The following is a 16,304-nucleotide window of genomic DNA, read 5'->3' as shown; positions in this document are numbered from 1 at the left end:
TATAGCCAGTACTTATACAAGCTGTGAATATTGCGGAGAGCCATGGGGTAATCGCCTCTTTGGTCACCTGCATCATGGCTGGGAATATCCCGTCAAGTCCTGGTGCTTTTGAGCCCGCAAAGGAGTCTATTGCCCAGTGGATTCGCTTGGTGGTTAATAGATCTGTTTGGGGGTGTTGTTCCTCGGTTGCTAGGTCCTGGTGCTCTTTGGCATCAGCGACCTCGGTGCAACCAGGGAAATGTTCCTCCATTAGTGCTGTTAGGGCTTCGTCACTGCCCTCTGTCCGCTGTCCGTCATCTAGCTTCAATTGGCTTTGTATGGTAGGCTGCTTAGAGAGCAGCTTCCGAAGCCTAGCGGTTTCTGGTACTTTCTCGATGTTGGAGCAGAAGGTTCTCCACGAGTTCCGTTGTGCTTTACGTATTTCCTTCTTGTAGCTCCTGAGTAGGAGTCTGTATTCCTCATAGACGATCCCTTCGTTCGCTTGTTTGGCGATCTTAAAGAATTCCTTGAGGTTGTCCCTTTGAAGAGAGAGATCCCGGCTCCACCAGAGTGGCTTGGACCTCTTCTTCGTCCTCGAGGGTTTGCACGATGTGTGGTAGGCGTCCAGTAACGCGTTGGATAGGGTCTCTAGAGACTTCTCTACGAAGGTGTGCTCCTCCCCGACGTTTGCTATATATAGCTTAGTTGCTAGTATAAAGTCTAAGAGTGACTCACCTCTATCATTGATGTCGGTGCTTCCCCACACATTGTGGTTGGCATTTGCATCCGTCCCGATGACGAGTTGATAGTTTTTGGTGCCGGCTTCTGTCATCAGGCTCCTGAGTTCGTCGGGTGGTGCGATGAGGAGCTCCGCCGATGCTACCTTGGTTTTATGCAAGTTGAGCTGCAGCACACTCAGCATGGGTGGCTGGCTCACTTTCATCCGACGGGTTGACTACTAACGTCAGGTCACCGTCTTCCTCGTCTTCGTCCTCGAGCGCAAGACCCTGGGCGGCCTCCACGATGAACTCGAGACCTAAGTCCTTTTCTACCTCGCCTACCTGCAGGGTATGCGCGTCCTTGTCCTCAGGGTGGCGCTTTTTGAGGCGCAGGTAGACGCTACCCATGCCCTACGCCATCTTCCCGAGCTTGGGATACAGCAGGTCCTCTGCCTCCTTGTTTAGTTGGAGGATCACACATTAGCCCCCCTCGTTGGGTAGTGGGCTACCAATGTGTAGGATCCTCCAATCGGCCGTTGGCACGTCCGCGTTTTGCCGCTGAAGGAGCTTCAGCGCTCGGTCCCCCTGGATTGTGATGGGGAAGAGTACCTTCGCCTTAGGCTTGGACGGGAGGATAGAGTAAAGAAGACCACAGTGGCCCTCTATACTTGCATGAAAGCCATCGGACTAAAATGGGGAATGACCCCCTATATAGTCCGGTGGCTCTACACCGCCATCATACGACCAATCATGCTCTATGGAGTGGTGGTATGGTGGCCAGCCTTGGACAAAAGGACAGGCCTCAATAAACTCAGCAGAGTTCAACGCATGGCAGAGCTATGCATAACTGGCGGGCTACGCACTACTCCAGGGGAAGCCCTGGATACTGTGCTGGACCTCCTCCCGGTTGATCTCATGGGAAAGAAGGTGGCAACACTTTCCGCCCTCCGAATGAGAGAAGCCAGACTGTGGAAAGCATCCGCGGTTGGGCACTCGGGAATCCTGATGAGACTCCCGCAATTACCAGAGAGGACAGATTACTGTATCCCCAGTGATCACCTCTCGACGCCCTTCCAGGTATCAATCCCATCTAGGGAGGACTGGGAGATGGGCGAACCAGGGACTGCTAATGCGGTCCACTTCTACACTGATGGCTCAAAGCTAGACGGCCGCGTAGGAGGCGGAGTCTACTGCAGCGAGCTGAACATCAGTCATTGCTTCAGGCTCCCGGATCACTGTAGTGTGTTCCAAGCGGAGGTTGAAGCCATCAAGGAGGCCATTTCGATCGTCTCCAAACTACTCCTAGATACGCACTTAGTGTGCGTCTTCTCGGACAGCCAAGCAGCTATCAAAGCTCTAGGCTCAATATCGTCGAACTCAGCGACTGTAAATGACTGCCGCAGGTCTCTGCACGAGATCGCAGAGCAGTTAGATCTCTTCCTTATATGGGTCCCCGGCCACAGGGACATCGAGGGGAATGACGCCGCCGACGAGCTAGCCAGGCAGGGTACTACGATTCCTGTCCTATCGGAGAGGGAGCAAGTAGCGATGCCCTTGGCTACGTGCAGGCTCCTCACGCACGAATTGTTCTAGCAAAATGCCAATAGGAGATGGCAGCAAACCGTTTCCTGTAAAGTCTCAAGATTGATATGGCCATATCGATCGAAGAAGCGCTCAGCAGAGCTGTATAAACTCAGCAGAGCATAGTGCTCTGCATTTACTAGAGCCATTACGGGACACTGGCAGATCGGCACTCACGCCTCTAGACTGTCAATCCCTCATAACGACTTCTGCAGGAGTTGTCGCGACGAGGAGGAGGAGGAATCGGTCCCCCACTTCTTCTGCCACTGCCCAGCCCTTGGAAATCGTCGTCTTCGTATTCTCGGGGCCGCTTTCCTCACGGACATTTCGGACCTATCCGTAATCAAACCAGGGACCTTGTCCAAATACATCCAAGCCACCGGATGGGACTGCCCTTAGCCTGCAGTAGTATGCTCTCACGGTTCGGGCAACGCGAAGGGGCACATGCCCATGCGGCAACACAACGGACCTGTTTATAGGTCCAAGTGAGCTTGGGGCGGGAGGCTCTTATCCCCCCTCCCGGCTACCGCCTTAACCTAACCTAACCTAAGATGGGGTATGATCCCAAGCATAGTCCAATGGATATATCGAGCTATAGTTAGACCAATACTACTCTACGGAGTTACGGCGTGGTGGCCCGCCCTATCAAAAAGGGCGATCACCAAGCAACTGGGCAAAGTCCAGCGGACTGCCGCCCTATGCATCAGCGGAGCTCTTCGCACCACCCCAAATGATGCGCTAAATGCCATCCTATGCCTACAGAGCCTTGACCTCGCAGGAAAGGAACGGGCAGAAGCAGCAGCAATACGTCTAAGAGACTCAGATCAATGGGTGACACAGTGCATAGGTCACTCAGCTATATTAAATAATAGCAGTACCGTCCCCTCAAAAACAGACTACCAAGTTCCAAGAGAGTACACAGACTCACAGGGACGAATGGCTCGAGGGATTCCCAGGCCCAGATGGGGCCATAAACATCTTCACAGATGGATCAAAGCTGGACGACAGAGTCGGAGGGGGAATCTACTCTGAACAGCTAAACATAAGGCATTCCTGAAGGCTACAGCACCTGGGCTCAGCCTTTCTACACGACATCTCAGAGATGTCCAAACTATGTCCCAGGAGGATTGCGAACTTTGTGAGAGCGTCTGGATGTAATAATTGCTGACAGGAAGTCTCACAACGCAGGAAGGAAATGATCCTATGCGGTATCACAACGGGCCGAAACCGGCCTAAGTGTGACGGGTTCCGAGCGAGCCCGGCAGCCGCCTCAACCTAACCTAGTCTAATAGCTATCCTTCTTGCATGTTCGCGTTCGGTATGGCTATGCACCGTGCGTCATGCGGCAGCGCCCCTCGGTCGGTTGGGCGGGAGGAGGGCTGCGTTTTGCCTGGGATCCGCGCGTAACAGCCTTCTGCTGGTTTGACACGGGCCACTTGACGGTGCAGTAACTGCATCGCCTCTTGAAAGATGCAGTCATTGCATGTCAACGTCCATGAATATTAGCTTTACTGCCTACCCACGAATATGGGAGCGTGTTGTTTGGGAGAGGAACTTGTCCATACCTTTGCTGATCATTTTCTGGCGTTTTGGCCTGTTTAAGGTTAGTCAGTGGCTGACGAAAGCAATATTATCAGGGATGGTATATTTAAAGGGTCAGTATTAACCTTGTCTTCTTCTTCAGTTTTTCTATTGTGGTATCGTTCTTTTTGTTTGACAGACGTAGGTGGAATGGTTCTCCTATACGGTGGTTCTGGAAAATTTGGTGGTCCACGATCCAGAACTTTTTTGTGTTTTTGCGACCTACAGTATAAGTAGAAGGCCATGGGTTTGTCAGGGTTTTGGAATTGCTCGGATATCCGTTGGTGGTGCAGAACTACCCAACGGTCCCAGTTCATTCGATGACTCATTGTATTGATTGTTGATTGTTAATAATATCATCAGAGTCTTTGGGGGACACACTCCTGTTAGACGAATGTTGCATGGTTTCCGAATTTTGAAGATAAAGATAGAAATATCGATCATTATAAGTTAATAATCGAGAGTAGAAAAGAAAATCATATAGTAGTAAAATTAGGATAGGATGTCCTTAGATTGGAGTTTGGATGAGATTGATCAAAACGAACATTCCGATATTATCTGTTGTATTTGCGTAAGACAGGTAGAATATCGGATACAACTTTTTAGAAAAAGTTGTAACCAAGTATTTCATTTAATTTGTTTTAATACGAGAAGAGGTGAAAAGACCGTGTGCCCGGCGTTCAACAAGCCCCTACAATCAGCCGCTCCTAGCTTAGCGGAGGAGTTAGCCGTAGCACAGGCGTCCGCCTGGAACGTAGAGTCTTCTCAGCTTCTAATGAGAACCAGATCACAGGGTGTGACAGCAGCTCCAGCTGCGAATACTGAAAATTTACCGTCCGTTGGTCTAACTGAAGTCGGTGTACCAACCATGCCAGTTCCGAGTAGCGAACCAGTGAATGAAGCAAGCCCAGGCTTGGCTCAAATGGCACAGGCGTTGACGGAAAAGCGTACCCTCCGTGACCTGGCCGCAGCTAAGTACAGCCTTAAAAATGGATGGGCGCACCGACCTAGAAATTCGTACGGCAATAGGGCAACGAAAGAAGAAGCCGCACGAACTATTTGATATATTCTACGACGCCATTGTAACCTTGTCCGAGAAACTAGTCAACCCCATGTCCGAAATGTCGCTGTTGGAAGTGCTAAAGTCGAATCTCTTGGCCGATATCCAACATGAAATCTTATACGTTTCCATTCTGTCCGTAGCACAATTGCGCAACATAGTGCGTACTCGCGAACGCTTTTTGCAATCAGTGGCTAATCCTATGGGCAGCGCTGAGCATAAGCGTATTCCTATACGACGACAGGTGCATGAAATTGTGGTACAGGCAGACAAGGAAGGCGATGTTGAGGTCGATGAAGCAGAACAGCTAGATATCGCTGCAGTAACCCTTTCCTGTTGGAGCTGTGGTTGTCAGTTGCATCGGTATCAAGACTGCGTAGGTGACCGTCTTTTGTTACGGCTGTGACAAACAAGAAACGTATAAACCGTCGTGCTCTAGGTGTACCGATCCAAAAAATTCGTCAAGCCGTGCACAATCGATAGGTGCACGCAAACCAAACAGTTCGAAAGAAACGAACACCATTTAATGGGCGTTCCAACAGTTCAATTACTCCCTGATTTACAAAAACTCCCAGACATTCCTTCACACACTTGTATTTTACCCCCAAGTAGGGAAAGAATTCCATTACCGACTCGATCTCGAAAGCGATTGCTCCAATATCGGCAAACTGTCAAAAACGAGCGCTCTAACATATAGGCGTCAGTCGTTAATACGTCTAAGCACAGCGCTAAGGCAATAAAGCAACGACATTATGCTGTGTGTCCAGCCGTTGAAAAGCTGATGTACGTAGAGGTTGACCGAATGTTAGCTCTTGGAGTTATCGAAGAATCAGATAGCGCATGGTCGTCACCCGTGGTCCTCGTTCGTAAACCTGGAAAGGTGCAATTATGCATAGACAGTCGGAAACTTAATGAAGTCACTGTTAAGAACGCTTATTCCATGCCATTGATCGATGGCATTCTCAGTCGGATTCCTCGAGCTGAGTTCAACTCAAGCATCGATTAGAAGGATGTCTATTGGCAAATTCCACTGGAAGTAAGCGCTCGTGAAAAAACGGCGTTTACCATCGCAGGGCGGCCGCTTTATCATTACACGGTAATGCCCTTTGGGTTGTGTAATGCACCCCAAACGATGTCCAAGATGATGTATAAAGGTTTATCGCCGTCTCTACGAAATGAGGTATTTATTCATCTAGATATCGTGATATCTTAATCATTTGAGCAGCACTGTAGAAATAGAATCGAAACAGAGAAAACATTTCTCTTCAGTCTTTAGGTTTTGTTCGGAATGAATCCAATTTATTCTTCATAAACTTCTTTAGCCTAAAGTACATAATATTTTTGGTTGAGTTCTGTCGCTAAGAGCAGCGGCAGAACGGGAGTATGTAGCATGCCATATGTATGTGTATATTTATTTTTGTATGAATGTACATATATGCAGAAGGCATATACATTGGAATGCTTATTTGACCACTTGGAATATATTGCCGACACTGCAGCTCTCACCCTGCAGGCCAGTCCACATATAAGGGACTGCTCGTATTACGGCTCTTGAGTGTGGTTGTGTTACGTAAAAATTGCGACAGTGTCTTTATGATTATGAGCGTGATACACTACATTAACTTTGGGCATATAACCACTTGACATATTGTCAACTACAATACGGTGGGCATATGCTTATTTGGCATACAACATACTACACCTCCCTTTTTAGAGAAATAGCGTAAAATAATTATGTAGTTATTTTAAAAAATAATTTTTTTTGTATATGTTGTATGTTGATTATTCCATTTTTTGTTGTATTTATTTATTTTTTGTATTATTTGATATGTATATAAATCAATAATTAAAAACAAAGATTTTTTTTATTATTATTATCAATGGTTGATCAGACCGTTTCATGAGGTATTTCAAATTTTATACTTGTATTTTTAGCCTATCTTTATGAACTGTTTGTCTCTTATTTTTATTATCTTTAATTGTAATTTTATCATTATCATCTATGCATATGACCTCAAATGGTCCTATATACCTAGGGTCTAACTTGTGTCCTACCTCGTTTTTAATAGTACTTTGTTTCCTATTTCTATGCTTACATCTGATGCTTTGTTATCATAATATTTCTTATTTCTGGCTTTATTATTTTCTAGCGATATTCTAGCTCTTTGATATGCTATTTCTAGTCTAAACTTTATTTCTTTTGCATAGTCATCTATGTTATATAATGGATATATTCTAAATACTGTATTAAAATCTATGAACTGTCTTGGTAATCTGCCAAAGACTAGTTCATATGGACAATATTCTTGTGATGCCGGGGGTGTTGTGTTGAAACAATAAGTAAAATATTGTATACAAACATCCCCATCGGTTTTGTCCGCAGATTTGTATTGAATGTTCTATGACTTCGTTCTATTGTCCCTAAGGTCTGGTGGTGGTGTGCAGTGGATGTTATGTTGTCTATCTTAAGATAGTTGCACAAATCATTTATGATTGAATTCTTATATTCTGTTCCCATGTCTGTAATGAACGTCTTCATCGGACCGTACTTCAGAATAAAGTTTTCAAATATTGCTTTGGCAACGGTTGTTGCGCTTTTATTTGGAATTGGTATGGATACTAAATACTTTGTTAAATCGCATATTAGCGTTCATTTCTCGCCATATAAAGAACTAAGTTCAACACATTCTTGTTGGGATAATCCACGTCGAAAGTTGTGAAAAATAATCCAACGAAAATCCTCTCGAGAAATTTTCATTTTTTTGCCAAATTGATTTTTTTAACTGATCGTGAACAAAACAAAAACAAATTGTACATAAAAACGTTGTACGTACATATGTGCTAAAAATGACAAAGTTTATTATGGCGTTGCCAGATTTTACGTATTGGCTTTAGTATTGCCAAAGACTATACAATACCAAGATGTTGCATGAGCGACCAAAAAGCTGTTCTATGGCGGGTCCTAACATTAGAACCCAAAAGGCACGAGGGAGCGCGCGGGGTTTCAATTCCCTTTTCGCCTGTACTTCGTCTCTACCGCGACCCCGCTGCCCATCGGTTTCGTCTGTTCGGCAATTCTGGACTCTCGAGCCTCAGCACCGTCGAAGCGGTGGTCGCGGATCGCCGATGTCTTTGGAGCGGCACAGTGGGACCTTTGGCCGTCTCAGCTTGCTAAATTTGTTAGTGAATATGAGTTCAATAAATATTTGCACACTGAAAAAATGTTCAACTTTGAGTGCTTATATCTTCTAAACTAAAACTATCTTGAAAATTCGATTGGAAAATTCGCTAATAGATGCGTACATTAAATTTATCTAAAGCACTCATACAATTTTTTTTTACTATTTCCGCCCCACTGTGCCGCGCCAAAGACATCAGCGACCACGCTGCCCTACGGTTTCGGCACGCAGACGATTCATATTTTGTTTTTGTATTCTTTCTCTCGAGACACACCGACTCGACGCTGACCGAGGCATTGACGAAGCCGAGTAGCATTTCGGAGGCGAAGCTAGCGTAAAAGAGAATTGAAGTAATAGCCCCGCGCGCCCGTACCATGAAGCTTCAAACGAAAATTGAAAAAGAATTTGTTCCTCATGCAACATCTTGGTATTGTATAGTCTTTGGTATTGCCCATTCCCGAAATATAAATAGCAACCCTCGTATGACCTCCTTGAGTTGGATCGTCGTGAAATTTAGACAGTATCGCTTCTTGATCTTTTTCATTTTCTATTTCGGTCACCGGGTTGAGTAGCGCTACTCGTAATGATTTTAATCACCATGTTCCCATGTTCTTAAAAGATTCAATTGAACTTAATCAAAGATCTTTTCGCATGGTGCCATTTTGAGCTGGCTGATCGCAAGTATACCGGCTTGCATTTCAAGCCTTTGGATGAACTGACCTAAGTCAAGGGTTCCATTGGTATACAGATCGCTAACATCAATTCTTACTACAACTTTTCTTCCATGTTTCAAAAAACATATCTGATTTTATATGTGCAAGGCCACTACTTTTCGTACTTCGTCATTACAAATGACTTCATATACGTTGGGCTTAGAAGCGTTGTCAAGAGTTTGTATAGGCAAATCTTCTTGTACATTTCCTGCGCACGATTTTTTCTGTCTATTTTGTTGCCTGGTAGTGACTTTCAGGACTTTGTTGTGCATGTCTGTTAGATCGGATATTGTAATCCTTGATTACTGTCTGCAACGAAATTGTCTTTACCCTTGAGATTTTCGACTGTGAAATCATATTCTTCTAGATCTAATCTCTTTCTGGTTAGTTTTGAACTTGGATTTGTCATTGAAAAAAATAAGTTAGTGGTCTGTCTTTACTGTAAAATGTTTTCCATAAATATATGGTCTGTAATGCGTAATTGCCCAGTGAATTGATGCTAACTTTTGTTCTGTAGTAGTTTTGTTGCTTTCACCTTTGGTGAATGAGCGTGAAGCATATGCAACTGGGAGATGTTTATCTCCATATTTTTGTGTTAGAACAGCTCCACATGCGTGCTTACTTGCCTCTATAATTATGCAAAATTCTTTATTAAAATCTGGATATTTCAATAATGTGGGTTTAATTAAAGCCTTTTTTAAGTAATCGAATGCATTTTGGCATTCATCAGTCAATTGAAAGGTGACATTCTTTTTACATAATCGAGTTATTTGCCGTGAATAGTCGGTGAAATTTTTGATGAAACGTCTATAGTAATTGCAAAATGCAACGAATCTTCTAGCGCTATCTGCGTCTGTAGGGACTGGATATTTTTCGATGACGTAATATTTTTTATCATCGGGCAAAAGGCCTTGATTCTTGTGGCCTAGAAAAGTCACTTCGTGCATGAAGAAAGCGCATTTTTCTGGATGCAGCTTAAGGTTGTTTTTCCTACACAAATAAAAAACGTCTGTTATGTTTTTGATCATGTGATTTTCGGAACAACCGATGACTATTAAGTCATCCATATACAAGAATGCTTGTGAAGTATTAAGTCCAGAAAAAGCAATTGTCATCATTCTTTGAAAGGAATTTGGCGCTATTTTAAGACCATAAGGTAGTCTAGTGAATTGGTACGACCCATTGCTCGTTGAAAAGGACGTTAAATCTCTAGAGTGTTGCTTCAGCTCTATTTGATGAAATCCAGACATTAAGTCTAGACATGAAAAATATTTGGCTCTACCCAACTGATCAAGAATATCATCTATTCTTGGAAGTGGAAATTTATCGGACAATAATTTTTTGTTTATTTGACGATAGTCAATGACTAAACGCCATCTCTTATTTTCAGATCCTGGGAGATCTTTTTTGGGTACAAGTAGGATTGGACTATTGTACTCAGAAACTGATGGTTCTACTATATTGTCCAGAATGAGGTCTTCTACCTGTTTATTTCAAGACTGAATATGTCTGTCTATACTGTGTGCATAAATCTCTTAGTTTTTTATACCCGATACTCAAAATGAGTATTGGGGTATATTAGATTTGTGGTAAAAGTGGATGTGTGTAACGTCCAGAAGGAATCGTTTCCGACCCCATAAAGTATATATATTCTTGATCAGCATCAATAGCCGAGTCGATTGAGCCATGTCTGTCTGTCCGTCTGTCCGTCCGTCCGTCTGTCCGTCTGTCCGTCCCCTTCAGCGCCTAATGCTCAAAGACTATAAGAGCTAGAGCAACGATGTTTTGGATCCAGACTTCTGTGATATGTCACTGCTCCAAAAATATTTCAAAACTTTGCCCCGCCCACTTCCGCCCCCACAAAGGGCGAAAATCTGTGGCATCCACAATTTCGACGATACGAGAAAACTAAAAACGCAGAATCGTAGAAGATGACTATATCTTCTAGAGTGCAAAATCTGAACCAGATCGTATAATTATTACAGCCAGAATCACGAAAACAATTTCACTCTTTCTCGCTCTGTCTCACTCTAACACACAGGTTTCATGGTCGGTTTTGCCAATTGCAAAATATGAGTTCAAGGATCTCAGAACCTATAAAAGCCAGAGCAACCAAATTTGGTATCCACACTCCTGTGATATCGGACCTTGACCGTTTCCTGTCCAAATTTCGCCACACCCCCTTCTGCCCCCGCAAAGGACGAAAATCTGAGGCAACCACAAATCTCAGAGACTATTAAGCCTAGAGTAACCAAATTTGGTACACACACTCCTTTAAGATGTCACTATAAAACGTATATCTCAGAATTTCGCCCCACCCCCTTCCGCCCCCGCAAAGGATGCAAATCTGGGGATATTCACAAATCTCAGAGACTATTAAAGCTAGAGTAACCAAATTTAGTATCCGCACTCCTGTTAGATCTCACTATAAAACGTATATCTCAAAATTTCGCCCCACCCCCTTCCGCCCCCACAAAAGACGAAAATCTGTTGCATCCACAATATTGCAGATTTGAGAAAACTAAAAACGCAGAATCATAGATAATGACCATATCTATTAGATTGCTGAATCTGGATCAGATCAGATCATTTTTATAGCCAAAAGGAACAAATCAATTTGCAGTGGCTACGCAGCGCCCGACGTCACGCTCAGACTGATTTTCTGTCTCTCTCGCACGCACTCTTTGTCGTGTCGCTTAATATTAGCGGCGTCTGCCGGAGGAGAGCCATACTGACTTAGTATCGGGTATAACCGTAGAGTTGCGGTGTCCGCAGCAACTCACAACGTTCCCCCTCGTTTTGTTTTAAATAGTGGCGGAAAGTTTTTAGTTAGCTTTTTCATGACATCTTCGTGTCTATCATTGCTAATTTCTTGGACTATATCATAGTCACTTAGCATTTCGGTTATTATTTTATTAATATTTAGGATTTTGGTTGAATTTGTTGTATTCAACAATCGAACAGAAATTGTTTTTCCAATGAATATTCCGTCCTCAATTTATTGATTTGGGATTAGAACAGTATGTTCTGTTGACGCTAGTTTAATTTGTCGGACAACTTCAGCGCGTGCTGGAAGAATTGCGGCATTATTATCACATGTATGTGTGAAAGGTATTGGTTATGAATTAGTGGACTGTATAATCGGTTATATCTTGAGCTTATTTAGTTTTATTGATTATATAATATTGGGGGTTATAGTACAATTATATTACAAGAACAGCGGGTGGTTCGATTCTGCGGCGGTACAAAGTATGCGCGCGGGCGGCTTCGTCTAGAAGTTTCTACTGCATCAACTCCGCGAAAAGAAGTTGAGCAAAAGGGAATTGGAATATCACGCGATACGACTCGACGCGACGGTCTCAATGCAAACAACGGAACGCATCGCTGTGTGCGTGTGCAGCTGCGGGTCTGGCCATGCGTATGGGAACATTACAGTAAAAATAGTTACTTAGGCGGTGTACTAAAATCATGAGCGTGTAAATAGGTCAATCGCAATATACATGAACATTGAATTAAAACTACGAGGCTCATTTCTCAACATACCGGCCCCCCTGAACGACTGTTCAGAACAAGGGAAGTACAGCAAGTTTGGTAATAGGTCTCTTGTACACTCCTTCCTGAACTTCGGTGATTCGCCCAAGCAGCCACTTGCTAGGCGGTTGATTTGGCTCCTTCAGTACCACAAGATTGTCCACGGTTATGTCTTTGGACTCCTGCTGCCATTTCGTGCGAGGTTGCAAGCAAGTAAGGTATTCCAGATTCCAACGTTTCCAGAATCCTTGAACCTTGGCTTGCAGTTGTCTCCAACGCTGCAGTCTGTTAATGTTGACGTCTAACAAGGACGGCTCCGGCACCGACATGTGAGGTTGACCTGTAAGAAAATGAACGGGGGTAAGGGGATCCAAGCTGTGATCGCTGGGCGTGCACAGTGGGCGAGAGTTGAGTAACCCTTCAATCTGAGTTAAAATTGTTGAATATTCCTCGAAAGTCAACGCACTGCTACCAATTACTCGGCGAAGGTGGAGTTTGATAGATCGTACGCCTGCTTCCCAAACACCTCCAAAATGCGGGGCAGACGGCGGAATGAAGTGCCAGTTGATGTCCTGACTCGACAGAAAATTAGCAATTTCCTCGTCTTGACTTGGCAACGGATACAGCCATCCGTTGCATCTCCGTTAGTTCCTTTCTGGCTCCCTGGAATGTTGTGCCGTTGTCCGAGTACAAGTCGGATATAGGGCCACGTCGAGACCAAAACCGCTTGAAAGCGGCGATAAATGCAGTGGTCGTCAAATCACTGACGAGCTCGAGATGAATTGCTTTGGTGGACAGACAAACAAAGATGGCAAACTAAGCTTTGCCAAACTTCGGCGTCCGACCTGCTGACGTCTTGATGGTAACTGGTCCAGCGTAATCCAATCCAGAATGTAGAAAGCAGCGGGTGGGCTGAACGCGAAAGGCCGGAAGATCAGCCATGAGTTGTGTGCTCGTTCCTTTGCGCTGGAGGAAGCATATCTTGCAGTTGAATACAATTTTGCGGAATATATTACGGGCTCCCAGGATCCAATACTTCTGTCTCAACGTGTGAAACATAAATTCGACTCCAGCGTGTAACGATGTGACGTGCTGGTGTCTAGCTATTAAAACAGCAACTGGTGATTCCTTTGGAAGAAGTATGGGATGTTTTGCATCATAGGTTGTCCTCGAATTTCCAATGCGTCCTCCTACGCGCAGAATCCCTTGGTCGTCAACAAATGGAGTGTAGTGAATCAACTTGGATTTTTGAGAAAGGGCTTGTCCAGTGCTCAGCTGTCTGTACTCCACTTGGAAGAACTCCATCTGGACATGTTTGATTACCCTAGAGCGGGCATATTGAAGCTCCCATGACGATAAAAATGATGACAGGCGGTCCTTGCAACGAAGTCGATGTACGAAACGAAAGCAATAGCTAAGTGTCCGCAAGAGACGTGACCAGGACGAAGCTTTGTTGATCATACAGTTAAGATCATTTTCTTCATTGGAAATGTGTAGATTAACTTGAGGCTTGACCTTTACTTTCATCCGCTCAGCGTCCTCAGTCGACAGTGCGAACTTGGCCTTAGCAGGTGGCCAAGTGCGATGTGATTGGGAAAGCCACGGTGGTCCATTCCACCACAGTTTATGTTCTACCAGATCCTTTGGTAGAAGTCCGCGTGATGCACAGTCCGCGGGACTGTCCTCAGTGCGAATGTGTTGCCAGCAGCTAAGAGGGCAAGCTTCTAGAATCTCAGCAGTGCGATTACAAACATAAGTGTTCCAAGTCCGTGGGGGTGATGGGAGCCAATGTAGTACAATTTCGGAGTCTGACCAACACGAAGTACTGGAAATAGGAATAGTTAGAGCTTGCTTAACCAGCAAGCAATTCGAGCCGTGGAATGGAGATAGGTTTGATGGGTGCCACCCGGGTTTTTGCGGCGATCAGTGTTACAGCGTAGTCATTATTGAATCTCTCGCGACTGTAGATGACAGCGGCGTATGAATGAGATGAAGCATCGGCGAATCCATGCAGCTCCGTTGCTTGAAGTGGCGAGGATAGGTAGCGAGGTATGCGACAGCTTTCCAGTAAATGAACTTCAGCTACAAACTGTTGTTTGAGCGCAGGAAATTTTCGAAATTTCCGCTCGAGAGAAGAAAAGCGGCGTAGTGCTTGTGGCATTGTGGACCACATCGGAGGGGCAGATTCCTTGAACGGGTATTGGATGATGTACACGCCATCGTTTCTGTGGGCGTGCGTATGAACGAAGTGTTGCTCAGCGTGATTACTAGCATCAATGGTAGCGTCACTTGGTTGAACTCGTTCCATGTCCATGAACGATCAAACCAAAGTGTCCAGATCATCGTGAGCGTGATGTACTAGTGCGTGGTTGTGAGCATCACTACTGAGATGGTAGCTGCCTGTAATGACCCAACCAAAATTAGTATGAAGTGCAATAGGATAGTCAGAACCAAACTCTTTGCGTTGTCCAGTGTAAAGGTTCCAAAGCTGATCAGCTCCTAAAATCACGTCGATTTCGCCTGGTTTACCAAATGTAGGGTCCGCTAAGGGTAGATCACGAATTCTTTTCCACATCGGTGTGTTAGACTCGATCCTCTGGGCTGGAATCGAGGAGGTTAAAGTGTTCATAATCAGACCTGTTACCACCACTGAGGCCGAGCTTGTGCGGGAGAGCAGCGTGAATGTGGCGCGACCTCTAGTAACCCCAGCAGGATTTGCGCCTAGACCAACCACTGGTATACGAGCATGGGTGCGCGGCAATCCAATTCGTTGAATAAATGATTCGGCGACCATCGTTATAGTTGAACCAGTATCCAACAGTATCCTGCAGGTGGTCTCGTTGCCCCAGGAGTCGACTATAGTGGCCAAAATCGTTGGCAATATGGCCTGACTCTTGGCCACGAATTTCCTCTCCAATGTGTGATGGCTGACCACGGCAGGGTCAGCATCAGCAGGGAAACTGGACGAGCGGACGGGAGAGTCAGCGGATGTATTGACCTCAGCGGAAGCCGTGACAGAGCGTATGTCCTCTGGATGAACAAGAGTGTGGTGCCTCAGCTTACACAGACGGCACGTGTTTGTCGAATTACACTCCTTGACTTGATGAGATCGGCTTAGACAATTGAAGCACAAATTACCATCCCTTGCGAACTTTCGGCGGTCCACAACATTCAGAGCCTTGAATTGAGCGCACGCATAAAGACTGTGTTTCTCGTGACAATATACACAATCACGAGCAGACGTATTTGGCACGTGTGTGTATCCTGGATTAGCTTTGGATCTTGACAAGACTCAAGTGCATCGCAACGGGCGAAGACAAAGCCGAACAGGTCATTTATGGTCACATTTTCCTTGCACGATTCACTGAGGTGGGAGGTGTCCCAAGCTTCCTTGCATTCCGGGTCTAGCTTTGAGAGCAAGATATGGATCAGCCACACATCGCGGCTGTCGCAGCTCAGCGCATGTAGACCACGTATACTTTCGTCGGCGGTGTCGACTATTTTACGCAACTCGGCGATGTTTGAACCCTTTGCGGTTGGCAACGAAAGAAAGTTTTGAATGAACGAACGAGTAATCAGTGACTTCTTGTTATAGCGATTTTCGAGCCTCTCCCATGCGTCCTGGTAATTGGCATCCGATACGGGAATATGTTTTATCAGAAACAACGCTTCACCATCCAGATAGGATTTCAAATAATGAAACTTTTGGCACTTGGACAGACTACCCTTTTTGTCGACTGAGCCTAAGAACAAGTCACTAAACTGACACCAATCCTCGTATCTGCCCGAAAACGTCGGAATGGGTATTTTCTCGAACTGCAGCTCTGTGGTTCCCGATGAGTCTCGAATCCTCTCCAGAAGTTGAGTTTGTCCCTCAAACAAGCGTTCCACAGTGTTCGATAGCAGTAGATTTGAGTTGTCGTGCACATTATCGTGACTGCTCCGGTCACGTATGGCTTCA

At 45.1% G+C, this 16,304-nt stretch overlaps 1 protein-coding gene across 1 annotated transcript in view; it reads left to right on the top strand.

The window, feature by feature from the left end:
- LOC117184691 (uncharacterized) overlaps window positions 1-16,304 on the top strand; it is a 30,329-nt gene that overhangs the window by 5,781 nt on the left and 8,244 nt on the right. The gene's annotated exons all lie outside the window — the stretch shown is intronic.

The sequence above is a fragment of the Drosophila pseudoobscura genome, chromosome X (assembly GCF_009870125.1).
Source record: "Drosophila pseudoobscura strain MV-25-SWS-2005 chromosome X, UCI_Dpse_MV25, whole genome shotgun sequence".
Lineage (NCBI taxonomy): Eukaryota > Metazoa > Arthropoda > Insecta > Diptera > Drosophilidae > Drosophila > Drosophila pseudoobscura.
Note: the sequence above shows the minus strand (reverse complement) of the source record. Positions and strands in the feature narration are given on the sequence as shown.